General features: G+C 40.0%; 1 long non-coding RNA gene and 1 pseudogene across 4 annotated transcripts in view; one reads left to right on the plus strand and one right to left on the minus strand.

The window, feature by feature from the left end:
* Positions 1–10,603: 10,603 nt before the first annotated feature.
* LOC114277490 (uncharacterized) lies at positions 10,604–14,771 on the plus strand. Of its 3 annotated transcripts, XR_014340742.1 has the most exons (4): positions 10,607–11,746; positions 12,083–12,260; positions 12,542–13,712; positions 14,004–14,771. It is a non-coding gene; the product is annotated as an uncharacterized LOC114277490 (long non-coding RNA). The 3 variants fall into 3 exon arrangements; XR_003634606.2 differs by having other exon boundaries at positions 10,604–13,162; positions 13,270–13,712; XR_003634604.2 differs by having other exon boundaries at positions 12,083–13,712.
* Positions 14,772–17,421: 2,650 nt separating this feature from the next.
* Positions 17,422–24,359, minus strand: part of LOC114289061 (uncharacterized) — a 21,897-nt pseudogene continuing 14,959 nt past the window's right edge. Inside the window, exons 17-24 of the transcript XR_014341360.1 lie at positions 21,730–21,755; positions 21,437–21,625; positions 21,106–21,283; positions 20,770–21,008; positions 20,432–20,621; positions 19,150–19,375; positions 18,912–19,067; positions 17,422–17,467 (exon numbers count right to left, since the gene is read on the minus strand). The product of XR_014341360.1 is annotated as an uncharacterized LOC114289061 (transcript). The remainder of the gene's footprint in view (positions 17,468–18,911; positions 19,068–19,149; positions 19,376–20,431; positions 20,622–20,769; positions 21,009–21,105; positions 21,284–21,436; positions 21,626–21,729; positions 21,756–24,359) is intronic.

A 24,359-nucleotide genomic window follows, 5' to 3' on the forward strand; every position in this document is an offset into this window, starting at 1 on the left:
GACCTGCTCTAGCTCTGTTTTTGGCTGGTTTGGCCACCTCTTTCTTGCTTTTATACTTGTAGTGCAATCATGCTTGTTAGCCTAACATGCTTCATGCTTTATGCCTTTCATCCTAGCTTGTGTTGGCTCTATCTCAACATATTTTTGCCATTATTTTAGCATGCATTAGCTCTGTTTTGAATGGTCTTGCCCATATGAGGCTTGCCTTGTAGGGTTGTAGTGTAAGTGGCTTTGACTAGCTTTGAGTGTCAAGTCTCTAGCATGCTTTACTTGAGTTGTTTGCATGCCCTAATCTCATTTCTCACATGATTTCAATGTATATAGCATAGTCACACTCTCACATATTCCACTGTTTCATAGCTTTTGAGAGATGTGCCTTGCGCCTTGTTTGTGAGCCAATACGGATGCATGCTTGTCTAAGCTTTTGGGCTCCCTTTCAGCATGTTTTGACCTTTGTTTTGACATATTTGAGCTCTGTCCAGAGTTGGTTTGATGGTTTGGGCTATGTATTGCATGCCTCTTGTTGAATGCCTTAACTAGTTTTGAGTTTTAGGGCCTCTTGCATGCTATACTTGTGTTGCTTGAATGATATGGCATCATTTAACACATAATTTTAGAGCATATAGTCTTGTTATACTCTCATGTTTATCGCTCTTTCAATGTGTTTGAGAGTTAAGCTTTCTGCCTTGCTTGTGAGCCATGAGTTGAGTATGCATTCCTTGCTTTTTGTGCCTAAGTGTTAGTGTGTTTTGGCCACTGCTATGGAGTATCTTAGGTCTGTCCATAGCTGGTTTGACCATTTGAGATTAGTGGTGCATGTCTCATGTGTGATGTTCTTCACTTGCTTTAGTGCTCTTGGGTCCATAACATGTCTTGCATGCATTGCTTCCATGATAGAGTCTTGTGCATGCCACCTTAGCATTGATAGGTGAGCATGTTGCATTTTGCATTGCATTGTGTTCAACCGGACGTTATGTTGAACACAAGGTGGATTGGCCCACTTCATACTCAAAGTAATGAAAGTGAGCCAATCTCCTTTGCCTCTATTGCCTTTGACCTCTCATTACAAGGTCGTGGTCTTAATGTCTTGTTTGTTGTGCATTCATCGAATTTGTGCAATTTGGATCTTTGGCCATCAAGCATTGAGATGCTTGATTCATGGTCTTGGATCCAATGATGCCTCTCCATTGATGTTTTGAAGTGATATGGGGTGGCATAGTACACACATGCCTTAGGGAGACTCTTCATTTCCTCTGTTTTTGTGCTCTATTACAGAATGATGTCACAGCACACCAGTGGCCGGCAGTGCCACATAGATGGCCGACACCCTTCCATTGTTGGCCGACAGAGGACCACTCTTGGCCAGCAGGTGGCCGACAGTAGCCCCTCATGGCCGGCAGGCCACTGGTGCACTCCCCAACCTTGATTTGGTAAGATCCAGCAGCAAGTTCTCAAGGACACCCTACAAACAGAGCCTCAAGAGAGCAACCGGCGAGCTTTTCAGGGCAGAAACCGAGCATGTACCCTCTCCTTCTTCGAACAAAGCTGGAGCAGCTTAGTTTTATGCTTACTTGTTAGTTAGCATTGAATTTGTAATTAATTAATTAATTAATTAGGTAAGTGATGTAATAATTAGTAAGTAGATTGCTTATTATTCGATTTGATTGTGTAATAATTAGTCTAATTAGATTATTAGATTAGTTGCTAGCTTAGCTTAGATGTAGCTTAGCTTATTCTTTTGGACCCTCCGTCGAGAGGGCAAATGTTGTAATAAGCGTGCATGTGTGTATGCATGTCTTCCAACCCCACTTCTTTCTCCCTTTTATTTATCTGCTTTCGGTGGTTAGATTGGGGCATATTTTGATTAGCATACCTTATGCTTTGCATGCGTGCATCATTCATTTGTCTTGCATACGCCAGGCTCGGCGCATCATTGAAACTGTATTATATTTCCAATAAACTTTCTTGAATACGTGTTCAAAGCATGTTATCAAGTGTTGCATTCATATGCCATCTTAGATAACCGAGCCTAATTAATTGCATCTCTGCATGTGTTGCATTAGGCATCTTAACATAGCTAGGATCATGCATTGATTTCTAACTAGTTTTCTATTTTGGCTCGGAGTACACTGTAAGTGTTTATGCTTTAACATCCTTGCATGTGTGTAAGTGACTGCCATGATAGCATGTTTGCCATGAGGGTATTTGCTTAATTGATAAACTGCATGAATGCCTGTAGGTGGAGGCTTGATTGCCTGAATTGGAACAATTCATCAAATGTGAGTTTTAAGCCCACTTTGTGTAGGGGAAAAATCATGTTTTAAAGCCCACTTGAGGGTGGCAAATCCGCACTTTAGCCTACTTGCGAGTAGCACTTTCAAACCATTTTCAAAAACAAACATGAGTTGTTTTGTTTCAATCCGCGTGATTGAGTCTATACTTGTTTGCTGTGCGCATCACGCAGTAAAGATTAGCTAATAATCAGAATAAGAACACATGTGTTTTCAAAAACAACATATCATGTTTAGTAGAGGCCGATCCTTTGATCGGGCGAGCGAGGTTGCTCATTTCATGACATTCCCCCCTCGTACCCAAGTTTCCGAGCCGAAGCACTTTGGTGATGACGAACACGTGGCCTTAGGCACGAGCCAGGGTTTCCTAAATTCCCCAAAATAAAATATTTAGGTGTCGACTCTGAAATCTGATAAAGCAGTCCATGTTTGGCGCTTTTTTATTCAAAATTGATTTTTCAAAACCAATGGTCGGATTTGAACTCTTTGGTGATTTATCAGTCTTACATTGCACTTTGTGAGATTAGATTCAGAACCGTGACAGGAGTCCGAATTATAGTAGCTAGAACCCAATTCGCACCCTCTCCGAAAGGGGGGCGCGCGGAACGAGTTCGGGCGGTCTACACATCTCTATGTGTTTCTCATTTGCTGTACGCAAATGATGCACTAATCTTTGTGGGGCAGTACCGGAATAAGTGGGTTTCTTGTGATGTGTTTTGCTGTGTTTCGAGATAGTTTCTGGCCTTCGAGTGAATTTGAGAAAATCCAAGCCAATTTCGGTGGGTAATATAGAGGGATTGCTCGTGTTAGCGGCGGCATTGGGCTGTAAGGTGTCAACTTTACCGGTGACTTATTTGGGTTTGCCGTTGGGAGCATCGTTTAAAGCTCAAAGGGTATGGGAAGGGGTTGTGGAGCGGATTCAACGTCGTTTAGCAAACTGGAAGAGGTAATATCTTTCAGCTGAGGGCCAACTAACTCTAATCAAGAGTGTGAGGTTGGTGGGGTTACCCATACATCTTCGCAGTGATTTGATGTACCGAGCTATTGGCGATCGATGTGGTGGTTTAATGTACGTCGACAAACTATCAGGGGACCTTGGGGTGGTCTGATTGTGTGTCAGAGGCGACGGTCACATCCCGCCTAGGTTTTGGTGCGCCGACGGTAGAGGCTTATACGCCACCGAGAGGGACAATTGGTGGACTACACATGGAAAACGATGGGCGTGACTGGATGTGTGATCGTTGGAATGGGCGTAGATTTGGGGATATACCAAATTTTCAGAGATTTGGGGCTAGACCCTGTTAAGCATATGCGTATTAAGGGTAGTCTAGTCATTAGTAGCAATTAGGGTTAGCATAGTTGTCTTATATATATATTTCTTGTAATTCTTTTTCATTCAATTGAATAATGCAATACTTAGTTCCTAACTAAGTTTTCATGGTATCAGAGCAAGGTTATGATAGCTAAACTCTCGTTGGTGTTTGTATGAACTGAAGGCAAGCATATGGTTGCTTCTCTTCGTTTGCCGCTATACACCCTTGCATTGAAGTCAAGTGGGCTTGTCTGTGCCTTACAAAGTCGTTATTTACAGTCGCGTTGGCGCCTTGCGAAGTCGAAGTCAAAGTCGAAGTTGAGTGGGCTTTTCTGTGCCTCACAAAGTCGCGATTCACAATCACGATTCACAGTTGCGATTCACAATCGAAGTCGTTTCTTCCTCACAACTCTCCCTCTCATCTCACAGTCGCGTTTGGTTCTTCTAATCACAACTAATATATGCTCATTTAGTTTGAAGGTGTGATATTTGGGTTTTCGTACCGGTGATCATGACTCGGCTCTCTCTCTCTCTGCGCTCCACTTCTGCGAGGCTCATTATTCTTTTGTTATATATTGATGACATGGTGATCTCTGGCAACGATCTTGATGGTATCTCTGCTCTCAAGGCTCACTTGCATCATCATTTTGAGATGAAATATCTTGGTTCGCTTCGTTATTTTTTGGGCATTGAGGTGGCCTCTTCGTCTCGGGGTTATCTTCTGTCTTAGTCCAAGTATGTAGTTGATGTTATTCAGCAGGTCAAGTTGACCGACTCCCGCACTATTGACACTCCTCTCGAACTTAATGTGCACTATACTTCCACTGACAGTGTCCCTTTGCCTAATCCTACCTTATATCAGATTCTAGTGGGCAGCCTTGTCTATCTTACCATTACTCGGCCCAATATTGCCTATGTTGTTCATATTGTCAGTCAATTTGTTTCTACCCCGACTACTGTTCATTGGGCTGCTGTTCTTCTTATTTTGCGCTACCTTCGTGGGTCCTTGCATCAGAGTTTATTGTTCTCTGCTACTTCTTCTTTAGATCTTCATGCTTTTTCTGATGCTGATTGGGCTAGTGATGCTATGGACCGTAAGTCTGCTACGGGCTTTTGTGTTGTTCTGGGTAGTTCTCTTATTTCTTGGAAGAGCAAAAAGTAAACTATTGTTTTCGATCGTCAACTGAGGCTGAGTATCGTGCTATGACTACTACCACTGTTGAAATTGTCTAGTTACGTTGGTTTCTTTCCGACTTTGGTGTCTCCGTCCCTAGTCCTACTCCCATGTATTGTGATAATACCAGTGCCATTCAAATTGCTCATAATTTTGTTTTTCATGAGTGGACTAAACATATTGAGATTAACTGCCACTTTGTGCGCCATCACTTACAGCTTCGTACCTTATCCTTGCCCTTTGTCTCCTCTACTATGCAGCTCATTGATTTCTTCACCAAGTCTCATACTATCACGTGCTTCCATTTTTTGCTTGACAAACTCTCGATGCTTCCTACTGTTACATCATGAGTTTGCGGTGGGGTGTTAAGCATATGTGTAATAATGGCAGTCTAGTCATTGGTAGAAATTAGGGTTAGCATAGGTGTCTTTTATATATATATATATATATATATATATATATATATTGTAATTCTTTTTCATTCAATTGAATAATACAGTACTTAGTTCCTAACTAAGTTTTCAAATTTTCAGCGATTTGGGGCAAATCAAGGTCAACGTTTGCTTTTTAAGAAACAGCAAGCTCAGGGGTGGAAGGGCCATGGCATGCAATGTATGGGGTTTGGCGCAGTGGGCCGAGGAAATAAGCAAATGGGTCATGATGGGAAAAATAATAGGCCCGTGGGGAAAGGTGTTAGTTTGGGCTTAACTGTTCTGGGGCCAAAGCCCAATATGGCTTTAAATCATGCCCCTAGGGATGGGCTGGAGCTCTCAAATGTCTAGGTCCATTCCTCAACACATAGGTCCGGAGATGGATCTCCCAACGCAACGGATTTTCGAGTCCTTGTGCAACAATGTGGAGGAGCACGTGTCGAAGGCAGGGACGTTGGCCAAGACGTCAGTGAGAATGGAGCAAGGGTTGTCGCCGAGGGAATAGAATGGGTAATCAGCGAGACATGGGCTTGGGTCTTCCGATAAGGCAGCAGACTCTTTCGAGGCCTCTGGTAGTGTTGTTGTGGAAGGGCAGATGGTGACAATGTCGAGCATTGAGGCAAAGGTGTGTCGTCAACTGGATGACAAGCTGTGGAAAGAGCTGGAGATAGATGGGCGAAGCTGTTGAGTTGAGTCTCATAGTTTTGAAACTGAAGATAGGCACCCGGGCCTACAACAGGGTGTTGTTCTATCATGGGCCGCCAGGGCCGAAGCAAAATGGAGGAGGGCTGTGACAATTTAGCTCTGGTTTTGCAACCGTTGGCCGTGGATAGGGGCGACCAGGAGGGATTGATAGGCCCAACACCGATGCAAGTTGATGTTGCGGATCTTGTGCACACCAGGGGACACTCACAAGCAAAAACACAAGACTTTTAACGTGGTTCGGCAAACCGGCCTACGTCCACGAGAGCGATGTTGTTATATATCAACAAATGGAGGAGATTACACACTCTCAACTCACTATCTCTCTATATAACACACTCTCTCACACTCTCTGATACACAAACAGAATATAGCTCTCACTAGCTCTCTCTGTTTTGTGCCTCTCTCTCAGCAGTGTGTTTCTCTCTTGCTTGCTATGTTTGCCGTGTATTCAACTCAACATCACCATTCCATTTTATACACCAAAACAGAAGGTGGAAGAGGCCTTATGGGTGTGTTGGCTGCCAGCCCAATATTCTCCTTTGAGTTGCTGTCCAGTTGAAAGCTTTGTCCCACCATGTGAAGACTTCACATGGCCAACTCCATGCTTTCTCCTTTGTTGCTGGCGCATGGCAAGCCTCATGGCTGCCAACTCAAGCCTCATGGCTTGCCAACTCATGCCAACCTCTTTTGCCTTCCTTTTACCATGTGGGTTGGCCACCCTTCCATGTGGCTGCCAACTCAATTTGGGTTGATCTCCTACAAATCACCCCCTCAACCCATATGAGGTGATCCATAATAGCACCCCCTGCCTGGAGTGCCCGGCACCCCCTCACTGGGGTGCCATGCAAAGCTTACTTTGCAACTCTTTGAGATGGCATCTCTCCCTTCCATCCAGTCTTGGAGAGATCCCAATATATCTCTAATTCAGGAGCAAAAGAAACTTTCTTCCCTGGGACATGCTTTGCTGTCTTGGTCTCTTTGCTCTGAGCTGTCTTTAAAATTGGCCGCAATGGCTCCGTCTTGTGCACCTCCGAACTGCCTCCATGCGTTCTTGTACACTTTGGTTGCCATGTCTACTGGGCCCTATGTCTCTTCTGTGCATGTCTTATACGTCTTGCCCGGTAAGTGACAGTAGCTCCGTCTGTCACAACCTTCTCCACAAGCCTGTACAGATTCCCCTCCAGTCGTCCATGTAGCATCACCGTATCTCCATGGATGACTTTGAGATTTCCTTTGCTAGATGTGACACTATAACCCTTCATGTCTAGCATACTTAAGGAAATTAGATTCTTCTTCAGTCTTGGCACGTGTCGGACTCCATCCAACGTGAAAATTTTTCCATCTTCCATTCTCAGCCGTACTGTTCCCATGCCAACAATCTTACTCACAGTGTTGTTAGCCACTCGAACAATACCTTCATCCTTGGCTTGGTAGGTAGAAAAAAGTTTCTTATCCATGCATATATGATATGTGCTTCCGGAATCTAAGATCCAGTCAGGTTTCGTCATACTCGACGAAACTGTAAATGCATACTCATCCTTAGCATTTACTGCAGTAGGGACATTTGATGAGCTCGCCTGTTCCTTGTGTGCCTTGTCCTCCTTGAGCTTTGCACAGTCTTTTATGAGGTGATCCTCCTGATCACAGTAATAACACTTTCTCCTGAAGCCTGACCTTGATTGCGAACGTCCTCTTGATTTGGATCTACCCCGTCTATCATTGGACCTACCTCTGCCTTGCTCATTTTCTGAGGCAACCATGGCATTTCCTTCTGGGTGTTTGCTACTGCTACCTTCCTGTTTCTTCATCGACTCATGAGAAATGAGCGTAGCAATCACCTCATCCAGTCCAAGAGCATCCTTCCCGTACAATAGAGTTGTCCTGAGATGCTCATATGATGCAGGTAGAGAGACCAGCAAGATCATAGCCCTATCTTCTTCCTGGGTCTTGTCTCCAATGGTGTCCAATTCCATTGTGATCCTATTGAACTCGTCCAGATGTTCTGTGAGGTTCGCACCTTCTGGCATTCTAAGTGTATATAGCTGCCTCTTCAAAGATAACCGGTTTGTCAAAGACTTTGACTTGTATCTCATCTCTAACTTTGCCCATAGCTCCGCCGGATCTACTTCACTGATGACTTCCCGGAGTGTGTTGTTCCCGAGATACAACTGAATTGTACTGTTTGCCAATTCCCTCAACTCCTCCCACTTGTCATCCTTCATGTCTTCCGGTTTGTTGGACTTTTTGAGAAGAGCCTTCACCAGACCTTCTCGTGTTAAAATGTTTTTCACCCTTTGCTGCCACAGGGTAAAGTCATTACTGCCATTAAAAGGCTCAATCATGAAACTTGCACCTTTTCCTGCCATTGTAAATTTCTTTCCTTTTTAAAGAAATTCCGATTTAAGAATCTGACCGTACGGATGGGTCCGGAATATTCCAAATAGTTGGAACTCACTATTGGATCGCCAAAAACGGACTCCGAATGGCCTAGATCTAGCCAAAACAGTTTCAACGGTTCAGATCTGCTGAATCTGGTGCGCCTGAGAAGCACCAGATAATTCCTCCAGATCGGCTGGTCAACGGCGCAGTCAGCGGCTCGGTCAACGGCGCAGGGGCGCGGTCAACGGCGGCTCAGCGGCGCGGCTTGGCTGGCGGCGCGGCTCGGCCTGGTCAGCGGCGCGGTCAACGGCTCGACGGCTCGGCTCGGCTCAGGATGACGTCAGCCTGACGTCAGCTTCACGCGCGCCCCCACTCGTCTTCTTCCTTCGTCGGCGCGTGGGTGCGAGTGGCCTTCACTCTCGATCTTCAGGTGGCGCGTGGCGGCGCGTTAGAGCTCCGATTGGCCTGTGGTTTGAAGTTTTTGACTCCTCTCCTCCTGACTTTCCTCCTGGTATGCTCAAAAGTGGATTTCGACCACTTCGAAATCTGGACACTTTCGAAAAAAACTCGATTTTTTTTCCACCCGGGCTCTGATACCAATTGTTGCGGATCTTGTGCACACCAGGGGACACTCACAAGCAAAAACACAAGACTTTTAACGTGGTTCGGCAAACCGGCCTACGTCCACGGGAGCGATGTTGTTATATATCAACAAATGGAGGAGATTACACACTCTCAACTCACTGTCTCTCTATATAACACACTCTCTCACACTCTCTGATACACAAACAGAATATAGCTCTCACTAGCTCTCTCTGTTTTGTGCCTCTCTCTCAGCAGTGTGTTTCTCTCTTGCTTGCTATGTTTGCCGTGTATTCAACTCACCATCACCATTCCATTTTATACACCAAAACAGAAAGTGGAGGAGGCCTCATGGGTGTGTTGGCTGCCAGCCCAATATTCTCCTTTGAGCTGCTGTCCAGTTGAAAGCTTTGTCCCACCATGTGAAGACTTCACATGGCCAACTCCATGCTTTCTCCTTTGTTGCTGGCGCATGGCAAGCCTCATGGCTGCCAACTCAAGCCTCATGGCTTGCCAACTCATGCCAACCTCTTTTGCCTTCCTTTTACCATGTGGGTTGGCCACCCTTCCATGTGGCTGCCAACTCAATTTGGGTTGATCTCCTACAGTTGAGAGCAACAATGTCTTGGGTAGGAATGGGATACCTCTAGCTGAGGAGGTCTCAAATTGGATGCTAGAACGCATAGTTGAGGTAAGTCGGCTACTGGGGTTGTCATTCAAAGGCCACGAGGAGGAAGCTTTACGATTATTCTCAGCAATGGAGGCGTCGTGGCGAAGGAGATCTCCTAGTAAGGAAGTGGTTACAGTGGCGGATACCTGTCGCAACGGGAAACTAGAGCTAAGGAATTTAGAGTGCTCTATAAATTATGAACAGGGTGGAACAAGGGCAACACGTGATTCACATAGACGTCGAGGGGAGCGCTATTGTTGAAATGAAATTAAAAATTTTGACTTGGAATGTGCGAGGCTTGAATAATAGAGATAAGAGGTTAGCGGTAAAGGCAGTATTGCGTAGGGCAAGAGTTGATGTGGTTTGCTTACAGGAGACAAAAATGGAAGTGTTTGGGGCAGAGGTGGTACGGGAAATTTTGGGGGGCAGGTTTATGGAATGGCTACATTTGCCGGCAATGGGCACGACGGGTGGTGTATTGCTTTACTGGGACTCAAGGGTTGTTAGGAAGGAAGAGGAGTTTGGCTATTTTTCAGTGTCTTGTTTATTTTGGTGTGTGGAGGACCAATTTCGATGGGTGTTCACGGGGGTGTATGGTCCGGTATGACGTGTTGATCGAGGAGAGTTCCTGTCAGAGTTGGAGGCTGTGGCATTCCGTTGGTCTGAGCCTTGGTGTATGGGGGGTGACTTTAACATGATGAGATGGCCGAGCGAGAGGGTGGGGAGTTCTCGGGAGTCGAGCTCTATGTGAAGTTTCTGTTCTTTCATTGATGAATTGCATCTGATTGACTTATTGCTTCAAGGAGGAAGAGTCGCCTAGTCGAATGGCCGAAGTCTGTCTCGAATTGATCTATTTCTGATCTCGAAGTGACTGGAAGGAGCATTTTTTTGGAGGTGGCTCAGTTTTGGCACCAAGGATCCTCTAGAGTGAAATTTCCTTAAAGTTTTCTAGAGTGCTACATTGCCAGTAAATCTCAACCACACATTGTAGCACTCTAAGAAACTTTAAGAAAAAATCACTCTAGAGGATCTTTGCTCCAGTTTTGGTTGGCCCACCCGGTATCTGATCACTAGCCTTTTTTACTTGATAGTGGGGGGCTTCGCAGTCAGCTTACGCCTTTTCATTTTGGAATATGTGATTGCAAGCAAATGGTTTCTTAGAGATGGTGCGGGGATGGTGGTCTACTTATGCAGTTACAGGCTCGCCTAGTTATATGTTAGCACAGAGGCTAAAATTGCTTAAAAGGGATTTGAAAACCTGTAATAGAGAGGTGTTTGGTCGTTTAGAAGGTCAGAGAGAAGCAGTGGCGTCCTTATTATCTTTGTTGGATGACGTAAAGGCTGAAAGGGGCTCATCGCCAGAGGATTCGCCGCACTTCTGACACTTCCGTTGCCAGACACAGCACTGTCGGAGACCACCACACCAGATTCAGGTCACGCCCAGCAATAACCCACCGCCGTCGCAGCAAGGTCTCAACCTGTCGTCGTGTCGGCAGAACAAACAAAAAGTCTTGGCCCCCAATTGGTCAGTTTTCCACTTTCCCGAACTCCTTCCACCAACGACCGACCCATTCTGTCATGGCTAAAAAACCCAGCCCCTTGTCCCCTCTCAAACCCACTTTACCCACTATCGCCCAGTTCAGATATTGGAACCACCCTTCCTCCGCCACACCATTCACCACCTCAACTCCTCCAATTGGGCCGATTGTCCACTCAAGCTTTGGAACAGCCCTTTTCTCGATCATCACCCCCTTGTCCTCACCCCCCTTCGACCCCTCTTTCGGCCCTATAGCAAAACCTTCAATAACCAGTGTTCCCCCTCTCATCCATGCGCAAACTCCGACATAGGAAGGTAAATCTGAGTCCTTTTGCCTTCCAATGTCACCACGATCTGCACCGAAGAACCACCATTGTCCTCGCCGAGAAGCCAGGTTGCCACGCTTCGTCCCTTCCCTTCTAGCCAGCCTAAAAAAGAATAACGATCGGACATGCGGGACGCCGTCCTCAGTTTCCTGGCGGTCCATTGTACTTCAAACCCCGATAGCATGACCTCCCGCCGCAGCCCTTGCCCCCGCTCCACAATAGACAATTGGCGGTGGCCTCTGTGATCTGCAATTGCTTCTTCAAACTCAAAGGACCTACCTCCAAGGAAAAGGATTCGGTGACGTGGTCCCGTCGCCGCCTTCACCGGAATCATCCCAGGTAACTAATGCATCCCACTGGAAATTCTTAATAAGGAAAGTCTTAGAGAGAGTAGTAAATAAAAATATAAGAAGCCTTCACACAAGACATCAATAATGCTTAAGAGTCCAATTCTAACTCTGGTTGATTTCAATCACTTAATAGTTGATACGCTTATAATGGGTTGTGCATGCTCATTGTCAAGAGTAGTCCCATACCATTACTTTGCATCAATCGATTCGCAGCGTGAATGATTAGAACCATTAGGCCACCAAAGAGTTTGACCATCAAAATTGACCTATATTTTGTATTCTTTGGTATAGACACTTTTCACTAGGTTGGTTTGAGTATTCTCAGGAATCTGGGGCTTTGGCCTACAAAGGAGATCCCAATGGAAACATGTAAATTTTTTTTGGGGTGGGCCAATCCTCTTTCTCTAGTTACAAAAGAAGAAACAGCAGAAGGGTGAAGATATCACAGATTCATAATAGTACCATGAGTTGCAGAAAAGAACCTTCTAAAGTACCAAAATGTGGTAATTACTTTTCCACTTTTGATTTCTTAATTTAATAAAATTGCTATGGGAATGTGATATGTTCTTTATCATTGTTCAGTGAGATTTTATTTGCTCTCTATGATATGTTGGACCAACAGAGTTTTCAGTTTTTACACTTTCGAGGTTTTTCACCATCCTAATGTAGGCAGTTTTCTACATTCCTGACCTAGAATGAGATTTATTTGATTTTGGCAATATAAAACTGTGATTGCCAGAGCTAATTATATTATGATACTGCTGTAAAAATTCTTGTGGAACAGGGATTTGAACGAGCTTCAGATATTATTTTTGCAATGCCAGAAGATATTGAGAAAAGGGCTTACATATTCTGCTAGTCTGGTTCGAGCTTGGGCTGCCGATTGTTGTCTAATCAACTTTGTTTCTTCTTTTAATGATTATGATTGGCAGAGCAAATCAATAATGTGGATCAATTTTTAATGTTGAGCAGATTATCAAAGTCATCTAATTGTGGAGAAGCTACTGTCTTTTTAGTCCACCAAGAAGTTATGGTGAGCCGGATGAGCAATGTGGATGAATTGCTTACCCGTTCCCACTAGACTGATACATATAAGCTTATTCAAAAGCATGGACACATTTTATTTTTCATTTAAACCAATGAAATGCTGCTTGACCTGAATTGCATCATTATATTTCTTTTGCTCAGTATGGATTGGTACTCACTGATTGGAAACTAGCATTAGATCTTTGCAGGAACGAATCTTCAATGCAGGATAGCTTCCATTTGAAGTCACAAAGTAATGAATCATAGCTAGGGTTTCGATTCTGTCAAACTCATACCCAGGACACATTCTGGAAGATGTTCTCCTCCATGTGAGTCATGCTTGCTGCCCATACCACCTGAGTATCAGAATTCTATGTCGGTACTAGCTATTTTCTTAATACTACATGCATTAATTTCGCTGATAGAGCTTCTTTGAAGGAAACATTAAACTATATTTGGACATACTTGCCATCGTTTTGGTATTAGGTGTCTTTCCTATTCTGCATCTTTGAGTTGAGAGTCTATTCTGTATCTTTGAGTTGAGAGCCCTCCTAAAGGTGCAGAACACAGGAGGGTCATCCTTAGAGTCTCCATTGCTACTCTCCATGTGTGCATTTGACAAGTGCATCCCACATGAGAAGCTCCCCGTAGAGCCTTGCTCTTTGCAATCTCTCTCTTGTTCTGCAATCTCAAATAACAAATTTTTTGTATGCTTAATTTTTATAGTTTCCTATGCATTTTCTGTTCTTAAATCTGTCATGATTGCAGAGGCTGAGAGAGAGAAGCGAACAATATAGCTGAATTGTCTTTGTTGCAGATACTAAGGAAGCAATTGATGAGGTCTTGTTGAAGGGAAGCAGCATTTCTTTCCAATGCTAATTTCTTCTCATTTATAAGATTGACCTTTTTCTCGGAGCCTATGGTTGAAGGTGAGGGTTTTCATCAATGGCATCGCCTATGTTGTTGACTATTAGTCTCATAATGTCAATGCGAGGAAGAAAATTTTACTATCTCTTGTTCCATGCATGTAGTCTTGATTTGCTCTTATAAAGATAGAACTATCTTCGTTACAATTTGGTTGAATAGTTACTAGATAAATCAACGGATTCAAGTCTGGATTTTTTGAAATTCATGCTAGTTTTCCCCTTACTCCCTCGTGATCTTGTCTGCTCAAATTCCATTTTATTCTTCTCACCCCAATTGTATATTTATGTTTGCAGCCTCTTAGGATTGTACTTAATTCTTTCCTGCCGCGATGTTTTGCCCTTGTTCAAAGCCTTTTGGAAGATTTTTCGGCAACCAAGTTGGAGTCAAGCCTACAGCTCGCCTCATGTGGTTTTTTCGCTTTTGGACTTTGCCATGCTCGCGAGGGAAGTGGGGACGCTGCTGTGCAGCCCACGCAGCAGCATCTGTTGTGCGGCAATTTGGGCCGATTCATCCAAACCGTTCACATTTTAGAATACGTCAAGTAGAACATGTCTGCAAAAAATCAAGTTAATCGGATATCATTTACCTATTCATCCACTCACATTAGTATTCATTTTAATTAAGCTAAAATACATTTGTATTTATTTTTGTAGATACAAATGTGAGTGGATGAATGAGTAAACGATATCCGATTAACTTGATTTTTTGCAGGCATATTCAACTTGATGTATTCTAAAATATAAACGGTTCGAATCATCAAAATGAGTCTCGAAATGGGCTCAAATTGCCACACAGCAGACGCTGCTGGGGGGCTGCGCAGTAGCGTCCCCATTGTGGCTAGGGGGATCCTGAATCTTGCCCTCGGATTGTGATGATCTTTTTGTTGATTTGTGTCCTAGCCTTGTGTTGTCAATCTTATTCTATTAGTTGAGGTCTATTTCTAATTGCTCGTTCTTTGTTTGCCTCTTATAGTTAGAAGTTGCTCACCTCATGTGGTTTTTTCCCTTTTGGACTTGTATTGAGTTCTATATTTTTTTTGGTATTAAAATTCTTTGTGCTCATTGTCCATTCTATTCTTTGTATTGAATTGTGTTCTATTTTCCTTTTTGCGTAAATTACAGATACACCCCATGAGGATTGTTTAAAATACAGGAAGTCTCTTGTGGTTTGGAAAATTATGAATATCCTATTGGTAGAATCTTTTATTTAACAGATTAAATTGAAAAGATGAAACTTATAATTGTTCTCTTATACAATTATAAAATTATCTGAATTATTAATTGAAATAAATTTTTAACATCATTAAAAATTATTAATTGACTTAATAATTTATTAATAAAAAGAGCTATTTGTTATAAAATTTAAAATTTTAAAAGGTTGGATATAATTTTTAAAATTATCAAAGCAATTTGTATTTGAAGTAAATTTTAATAGGGGTGTTTGTAATTTTTTTTTTTGGGGGGGAGGGTCATAAAATTGCATGATTGTAGGTTCTGCAAAAATATATATATATATTTTTTTTTTTTTCTACAAAAATAAATTATATATTTGGTTGTTACCTTCAAAATAATGTGCCAATAATTGTAATAGTATTGGTGATGGTAGTTTTTGGGGGCATTTCCCTAAATAAGCTAAAATAGTAAATCAATTCCCAAACTAAGTCTAGTTTTCAAAGAATTCCCAAAATAAGCTAACTCGCGGTTCACAATCGTGATTTCAACATATTCCGCCTGTTTCGCGTGAAAATTGGGAAATCTTAAATTCGTGGTTACGAAAAGCGATTTTGATTAAGAAATCGCGGTTACAAAACGCAATTTTAATTAATTTTTTTTTTCTTTTGAACTCGCTGTTACAAACCACGATTTCATCCAAAAAAAAATTTGTTCTGAATTCGCTATTTGTAACCACGCTTTTAGGAAAAAAAAAATTTGTGAACTCGTGGTTTGTAACCAGGAGTTTAGAACTGCTACTCAACACATCACTCACACTCTACACATCACTCACACTCAATATATATATATATATATATTAATATATATTTATAATTTAATATATATATATATATATATAAATTTTATTTCATAAAATTGAAACTAATATAAAATAATTATTTTTTTATTTTAATTCTTAATTTTTTTTTAATTTTACTGTTCAGGGATAATTTATTTTTTTTTATTTTTGGGTTTAAGGTTTAATTCTTAAAATTTATTTATTTTTATTTTAGGGTTTAGGATTTATAAAAAAAATAAAAATAATTAAAATTTTAGGGTTTAGAATTTAATTCTTAAAATTTATTTTTTTTAGGGTTTAGAATTTAATTTTTAAAATTTTTATTTTAGGGTTTAGAATTTAATTCTTAAAATTTATTTTTTTTATAAATCCTAAACCCTAAAATAAAAATAAATAAATTTTAAGAATTAAACTTTAAACCAAAAAATCAAAAAAAATAAATTTTATCCCTGAACAGTAAAATTAAAAAAAATTAAGAATTAAAATAAAAAAATAATTATTTTATATTAGTTTCAATTTTATGAAATAAAATTTATATATATATATTAAATTATAAATATATATTAAAATATATATATGTATATATATATATTGAGTGTGAGTGATGTGTAGAGTGTGAGTGATGTGTTGAGTAGCAGTTCTAAACTCGTGGTTACAAACCACGAGTTCACAAAAAAAAAAATTCCTAAAAGCGTGGTTACAAACAGCGAATTCAGAACAATTTTTTTTTTGGATGAAATCGTGGTTTGTAATAGCGAGTTCAAAAAAAAAAATAATTAATTAAAATCGCGTTTTGTAACCACGATTTCTTAATCAAAATCGCTTTTCGTAACCACAAATTTAAGATTTCCCAACTTTCACGCGAAACAGGCGGAATATGTTGAAATCGCGATTGTGAACCGCGAGTTAGCTTATTTTGGGAATTCTTTAAAAACTAGGCTTAATTTGGGAATTGATTTACTATTTTAGCTTGTTTAGGGAAATGCCCCTAGTTTTTGGTTGCTACCTTAGTTTGAAAATTATTTTTCACTTTTAAAATTATAAAAGGTTTGTTTTATCCAATTAAAGTTATTTTTCATTTATCATAAAAATATATAAGGAATTGTATTCACATTTCTTGACATTTGAAAAAAATAATATAATTAATCCTATATTTTTAATATAAATATACTTTTTTTAAGTTTTAATTTACATAATATCTACTCACCATCTGTATTAATTTCAATCAATTTAATCTTATTAAAAAAATATTAATATAATTATTTCAAAAGTATGAGTCAGACTATTTTTCTCAAACTAGAATAATAAGTGTAATTTACCCAAATATATAGATATTCTCTTGTCTTTTATTTTTTATCATACTAAATAACCCTCGAAATAGAGTGACCCTTGAAATGAAATGAGAGTAAGAGAAATAATTTGAGCAAAAGCTAATGAATAATTAAACAAATCACTTGAGAGCAAAAAGTACAATCACAAAAGACAGCTTAAACTTCATTACTATTAGCTAGAAACAAATACGGTTACAAGGATCATGAAATCACAAATTCCCACAGAAACAAACATACATTGGGATCCCCCAAAAAAATTCAATTCAAAGGGAACTTTTTCTTGACTATAAAAATATACATTGTACCAAATATAGGGTTGGAACTTTGCTTTATCCATTTGTAATTAAATTTAGGAGCTCAACAGCTTCTCTTAATCTTCTCTCCAACTGCTCTCTTGCAAGCTGACCCTAGCATTCCTGGATGTAAGTGGCAGAAATAAGTTTAATTACACAATTATAAGCAAACAAAGTTAGGGATGCATTAGAAGTTTGATCAAAAGTAACTTTCAATTTGTTTCAACAGAAAACATTTTTCTATACAAAATATTTTTTGAAACTTACACTACTGTGCTAGTCCATGGTAGTAGTAGTGGTGTAGTGCTGGTGGAAGTGGTAGCGGTTGGTGAGACATTCGTCCAGAAGCATTTTTAGAAGTGAAGCATTTTCAGTCCAAATAAATTTGTTTTTCGTTGACTCTTATGTTTTGCCGAAACAAACCAAACCAAACCAAGTCTCAAGTCCCATCAAATAGAGTCGGCTACATGAATTCTTCTCCAAGCGGCCCTATCAAAGGCCATTTCATTAGTTCAATTAAGTAGATCCATATCTCTATTTACAACGCTAGCCAATGTTAATCCAGGCCTACCTCGTCCCCTAACGTTACAGCATCGCATCTTTTCACTACTGCCTCTGTTAGTCTCCGTTAAACATGACCAAATCATCTCAATCAATTCTCTCTCAACTTATCTTCTATCGATGCTACTCCTACCCACTCCCGAATACACTCGTTCATAATTCTGTCTTGTCTAGTCTTGCCACACATCTACCTTAGCATCCTCATCTGAGCCACACTCATCTTATCTACATGTTTCTTGGTTGCCCAACACTAAGTCTCATACAACATCGTTGATCTAATAGTTGTTCTATAGAACTTACCTTTTAGTCTAATGAGTATTCATTTATCGCACAGTATCCCAGACGTACTTCTCCACTTACATCATCCCGCTTTAATCCTATGGGTCACATCCGCATCAACCTCCTCCGCTGTTGTGATAATCGACCCTAAATAACGAAAATGTTCACTCTTAAGCAGTTCTTGGTTCAAAATCTTCACTTCTCCTATGCTTTCATTGTTACTGTTACTAAATTTACACTCCATGTACTCTGTCTTAGTTCTGCTTATTCGAAATCCTTTAGATTCAAGAGATGTTTTGCCGAAACAAATAAAGAAATATTCATAAATAGTTTAATTAAACAATTATAAGGAAACAAAGATAGACATGCATATAATTTATCAAGGTAACGCTCTATTTGTGTCAGCCAAAAATACTTTTTTACATAAACTAAAACAATTTTTTTTTTATGTTTAGTTGCAACTTTGAAACGAATATGCTAGTGGTGGGGCAATGGTGTGGGGGGGGGGGGGGGGGGGTTTGTGTGTGGTGGCATGAGTAACACTTCAATCTGAAAAACGAGTTTTATGTTTCAAAAGTGAAAAACATTTTCCAACCAAATAAGTTTATTTTCCACTAACCATGAAAAATGTTTTCCACTTACTGTCATTTTTCATTGTACAAAAAACACTATTTTTTACTAAAACAAGCAAAAACAATATTCAGAATTTCTGTTACCAACATCTTACCTCTTTTCGTTGCCTGTCTTTCTTGTGAGATCCTCAACAAGATTGTGTAACCTCTTCAAGAGAGTTGGCGAGCTGCGTGCAGCTTCAACACCTTTCGTATTCAAACATATCTTCCTCTAAAGCTCAGAAGCAATGAAATAACCCTCCTCTTTGTTTCTGAGAAAAAAGTACAAAACACAACAAATGAAAATAAAAAACACAAAAAACTTCTACACTCTCAGTAACTTCTCTGACAAACCTTAGCAACTCCCAAAGAATCGTTTCTACAGATCCACGACTATGAACCAGCACTTCAGTCAAATGTGAACATCGAGCAAGGTTTCTTAGAGTAGACAGTGCATGTTTTAGAACCTCTTGATCAGGTATACTTCGACTAACTGAGCGAATCAGCTTCAGTAACGTGTCAACTGCCCCGGCTTCCACAACTTTTTCACAACATTTTTGTGAATGTTTTGTGGCCATATCTGTAGAACAAGTTCAACATCATTGCTTCAACATTTCGCAAATTAAAATGTTTTTAAATACATGACAAATGACCTTCCTGTAATTGTTCAAATCACAGTGAATTTTGTTTTAGAAGTCATCATGAACATGATTAGCATCATCTTCAGAATTGTTTCGTTAAGTTACAATCCCAATAATGGTAGACATTGTAATTGTTAAGAGATCCACAATATGAGCTTTTTAGGGAATCCGAGAAGTGTTAATGAAGTATCATCAGAATAACTAAAATCATGAAATATCATTTTTTTAAATTAGAACACATTAAAGAAGTATTTGACACGATTCTATGAGTGTCCAATAAGTGTCTAATACAAACACGGCTCCTCCCTAGAAGTGTTTGTGATACTTAAGCATTGACCAACAAGGCACCATCACCATGTAAGAAAGAAAAAAAAATAAAAAATTTAAACATGACAAGCGGAAAGAGCTTACTCACAAATTAATAAAACTAATAATGAACAAGAATAAATGCATTAAAAAATTTAGAATTTTCAGAGTTTTGTAGACTTGGGTAAAAGTGTAAAAATAGCCCCTACCCTCATTACCCTGATACCCAGCTTTAAGAAAAACAATAGCATCCAGGTGCTAGAGGACTTCATCGTGCAATAACTAAAATGACATAACATTTTACCAAGAACTCAAAAGGAAATAATGAATGGTTTCTAGTAGAGAGAGGAAGAGTAACTTAGCATATCTCAAGAATATAAAGATGGACAAAAAGAAATTGTGAGGATAAATCATGAGGGAATTAAATTGTAAGTCCTATTATCTAAGATAATGCAATATCAGCTCATTATTAAAATTATCGTAACTTCTCAAAATCTCCTCCAATTAACATCAAATTTTCTAGTTTGTACATCCAATGAAAAACAACACACAAGGAAAATGGTTAGAACAACAAAAAATTCCGGCAATCTTTTCCTGGTGGCACTTTCTGATCTATTGAGTACGAAAAGTATTTGACACGATTCTATGAGTGTCCGATGACTTCTATAATAATGATATAAAATGCTCACCTAAAGTTGCACAGGTATGAAGAATGCCACTGACGCTTTTCATACTCAATAGATCAGAAAGTGCCATCAGGAGTCTGTTTATAATACGCATGCTATCATCCACATTTGTAGCAAACTTTTACAATCTCAAGCGTAAATCAAGTAGCTGCCCTCTTGAAGCTTTCCATGCAAGGTAACCTTTCCAGTATGACTACCACATCAAAAAGGCCAAACCAAAAATAAATAAATTAGAAAGATATAATAAAAAATTAGCGCATGCATTGATGGCTTCACCTTATCAATACCATTACAGGAGCATTTAGGAAAGAATAGGACAACAAAAGAGAGGTGTGTCTTACTTGGATTACAATAATACAATGCCTTACTCTAGTAGCTTCTTGCCTGGCAATCCACCCTCGAATATGAGATTGGATTATGATTGCTGACTTTGAACTTGATTTATGCATCAAAACAACCCTCCACCATCTTTGCAACTTCAAAACGGAGCATAAAAACATACCCAATTCAAGATTCTGGAAGTAATCTGTTGAAGTCACAATGCAACCTGTTGGATCTGTTTTTGGGAGGAAAGAAGCCCCTGCATTAACACGATCTCATACATGAGTACACTTACAAAGACTAAAACATAAATAAAAGAGTGTTACTAAAACAAATAGGCAGCACATGAAAGATACCTAAAAGCCTCCTTCGAGCTATCTGACCCCTGACAAACCGTTGGATTTCTGGTGCAGAATGCCTATAACAATCAAAACGCTTCTGGCACTGAATGCATCGAAAAGCACTTTGAATCTTTATCACAGCCTCTTTTTGGACCACAATCTCCTTTCTTATTAACCAACCACGGCAATGACTCTGGATTGATTAAACCAAACAATCACATTATTAATTTTAAGTCATGTTCAGTTAGGAAAATTGCATTCTGCATTAACGCGATCTCATACATGAGTACACTTACAAAGACTAAAACATAAATAAAAGAGTGTTACTAAAATAAATAGGCAGCACATGAAAGATACCTAAAAGCCTTCTTCGAGCTATCTGACCCCTGACAAACCGTTGGATTTCTGGTGCAGCATGCCTATAACAATCAAAAAGCTTCTGGCACTGAATGCATCGAAAAGCACTTTGAATCTTTATCACAGCCTCTTTTTGGACCACAATCTCCTTTCTTATTAACCAACCACGGCAATGACTCTGGATTGATTAAACCAAACAATCACATTATTAATTTTAAGTCATGTTCAGTTAGGAAAATTGCATTCATACAGATGACTAACCAAAAAAAGGCAAAGACAAACCAAAAATTCAGGAATAGAATGACCTTCTACCATCCAAAAAGAATCAAGATTAGAAATTTACACATATCAAATATTCCGTATATGTTCATAATATAGAGATATAAAATATAACAGAACACACAGGAGAGAGAGAGACACACGCACGCACGCACGCACGCACGCAATTTTCAGATAGCTAGAACTTTCCTCTAATCAATAACAATTTTCAGTAACATGTCAAAGTTATCTACAGAACAACTAGACTTACTTGAATTACAATGATGAGACATTTTAGTCGATAAGCAACTCTTCGAGCAATCCATCCACGTGTGTGAGATTGAATAATAATTGCAGACCTAGTTGCAATTTTGTATTGTTGAAAATCCCTCAAGCATCTCAAACATTGAAAAATACTTTGAATTTTTAATGCTGCTTGCTTCTGAAGCACAAAACTCTTTCCCCTGAACCAACCACAATAGCAACTCTGAATTTTAGTTGCAGATAAGTTTTGAAGGCCTTGTTCATAAGAAACTTTTTCCAAGCAAGCTGAATATTAAATGTGTAAAAAATTAATACATATAGAAAGAGAGAGAGAACAAGTTATGTATATAGAGAATTGTATAAAGAGAATTATTATTATTGATTGATGTTGTTGTGTTGTGTTCTGGTACAATTGATTGATTATATAGATGTAGGTTAGGTGGTGGTAGGTGAGGAGTAGGTGAGTGTAGTAGGTGAGTGTGTGGTAGGTGATGGTAAGTGTGTGGTAGGTGATGGTAAATTCTAACAGCCCCCGCAAACTCAAGGAGGATAGAAACTAACCAACTTGAGTTTGAAGAGAGGAACAAAACAAGAAAATACATAAAAATAAAAAAAAAAATAAAAAAAATAGGAGACACTGTATGGTCGTGTCAGACCGTTGGTGAAAACACTGAAAGGTGGTGTCATAACGTGGTAGAGGACACTGGATGGTGGTGTCATAACGTTGTAGAGGACACTGGATGGTGGTGTCATAACGTGGTAGAGGACACTGTATGGTGGTGTCATAACGTTGTAGAGGACACTGGATGGTGGTGTCATAACGTGGTAGAGGACACTGTATGGTGGTGTCATAACGTTGTAGAGGACACTGTAGGGGGGTGTTATAACGTTGTAGAGGACACTGTATGCTAACCGGAATCAATGTCGGGACAGTTTATGGGGTCATGTCGGACCGTTGTAAAAGTGGCACCCTCAAAAGGCGTGCCCAATCCATAAAAAGGTGTGCCATCAAAAGGCGTGCCATCAAAAGGCGTGCCAGACATGATGGCGAGGCACGTGGGTGCCTTGGTTGGCGCGCCCGTTTGTCGTCTGTCGGCAAGTGGCGCGCGATGCGCGGATCGGCCTTGGCTATTTAAACCAAGACGAAGGCTGAGGCTGAGGCATACCATTCTGAAACCTCTGAAATGTTGGCAGTCTGAAACACTCTGTAAACCCTGCGCTGAAACACTGAGCAACCCAAAACATGGCCTCTTCTTCCCGTCCAGCTACCCAGAACCTGCTCACGCTCTTTCCAGAACTGAACGAGCCCACAAGAGAAATAACTGATGCGGTGGCCAGTGAACCTCAACCAAACACCTCTGGTTTTGCTCCATTGAACTTTCCGATGCGGTCGGTGGAGCAAAAAATGGCGGTGCAAACTGATATTGAGGCTAATCAGTATACTCTGAAGTCATGTGTGGAAACCATGACGGCGGTCACAAATTTGTCGAACCGGCTGCAGAGTAGGACAAATGAGGTGCAGCATTTAAATTCCCAGCTGGCTCTGCTCCAACGCATGTATAAGGATGCGCGAGCAGAGATAAGCGGGCTAAGGGCAGAAAACAAGGAGCTGAAGCGGAAGGCCACCGTGATGTTCCGATTTGGAGGGCCGCCATATGCTGCAGTGGAGGAGCAGGGAGTAGTGATCATGCCCAGTGGAGTGGGAAACACGGAGGCAACACCGGCAAGGGCCGTCCAAGACGGAGGCAAGAAGAAGAGACCTGCGGCAGAGTAGAGAAGAAAAAATCCCGCCGGTGGATGGGGTTGTTTTGTGTGTTTTTTTTTTTTTTTTTTGTTTTTTTTTTTTTTTTTTGTGTGTGTGTGTGTGTGTAAAAGTGTGATCGGGGTTGTGCCCTGAGATGAATAAAATATGATTGGGGGTGCAAATTTGTAAATTGTTTGCAATGGTGTTTGGTATTTTTTTTTGTTTTTTTTTTTTTTTAAAAAAAAAAAATAATAATAATAATAATAATAAATAGGTATGGAGTGGGCGGTGGAATGATGGGTTGGTAGTTTCAATCATAACCTATCAAAAAGTAGAATAAACAATAATAATAATAATAATAATAATAATAATAATAATAATAATAATAATAATAATAATAATAATAATAATAAATAGGGATGGAGTGGGCGGTATAAAAAAAAAAAAAAAAAAAGAAAAGAAAGTGGAAGAGAGTGTGTATTAATGATGAAAAGTGGAACCAACCCATGTGGATTGAATGCTGCCCATGTGGGATTGAAAGCTGCCCAATGATGCACTCTGGCTCAATTGTGCAAGACCGCAAAAGACTATAAGCACCAATTGTCATGTATTATTATATATATATATATATATATTTTTTTTTTTG

Source organism: Camellia sinensis, chromosome 9 (genome assembly GCF_055761805.1).
Source record: "Camellia sinensis isolate YWXY chromosome 9, ASM5576180v1, whole genome shotgun sequence".
NCBI lineage: Eukaryota > Viridiplantae > Streptophyta > Magnoliopsida > Ericales > Theaceae > Camellia > Camellia sinensis.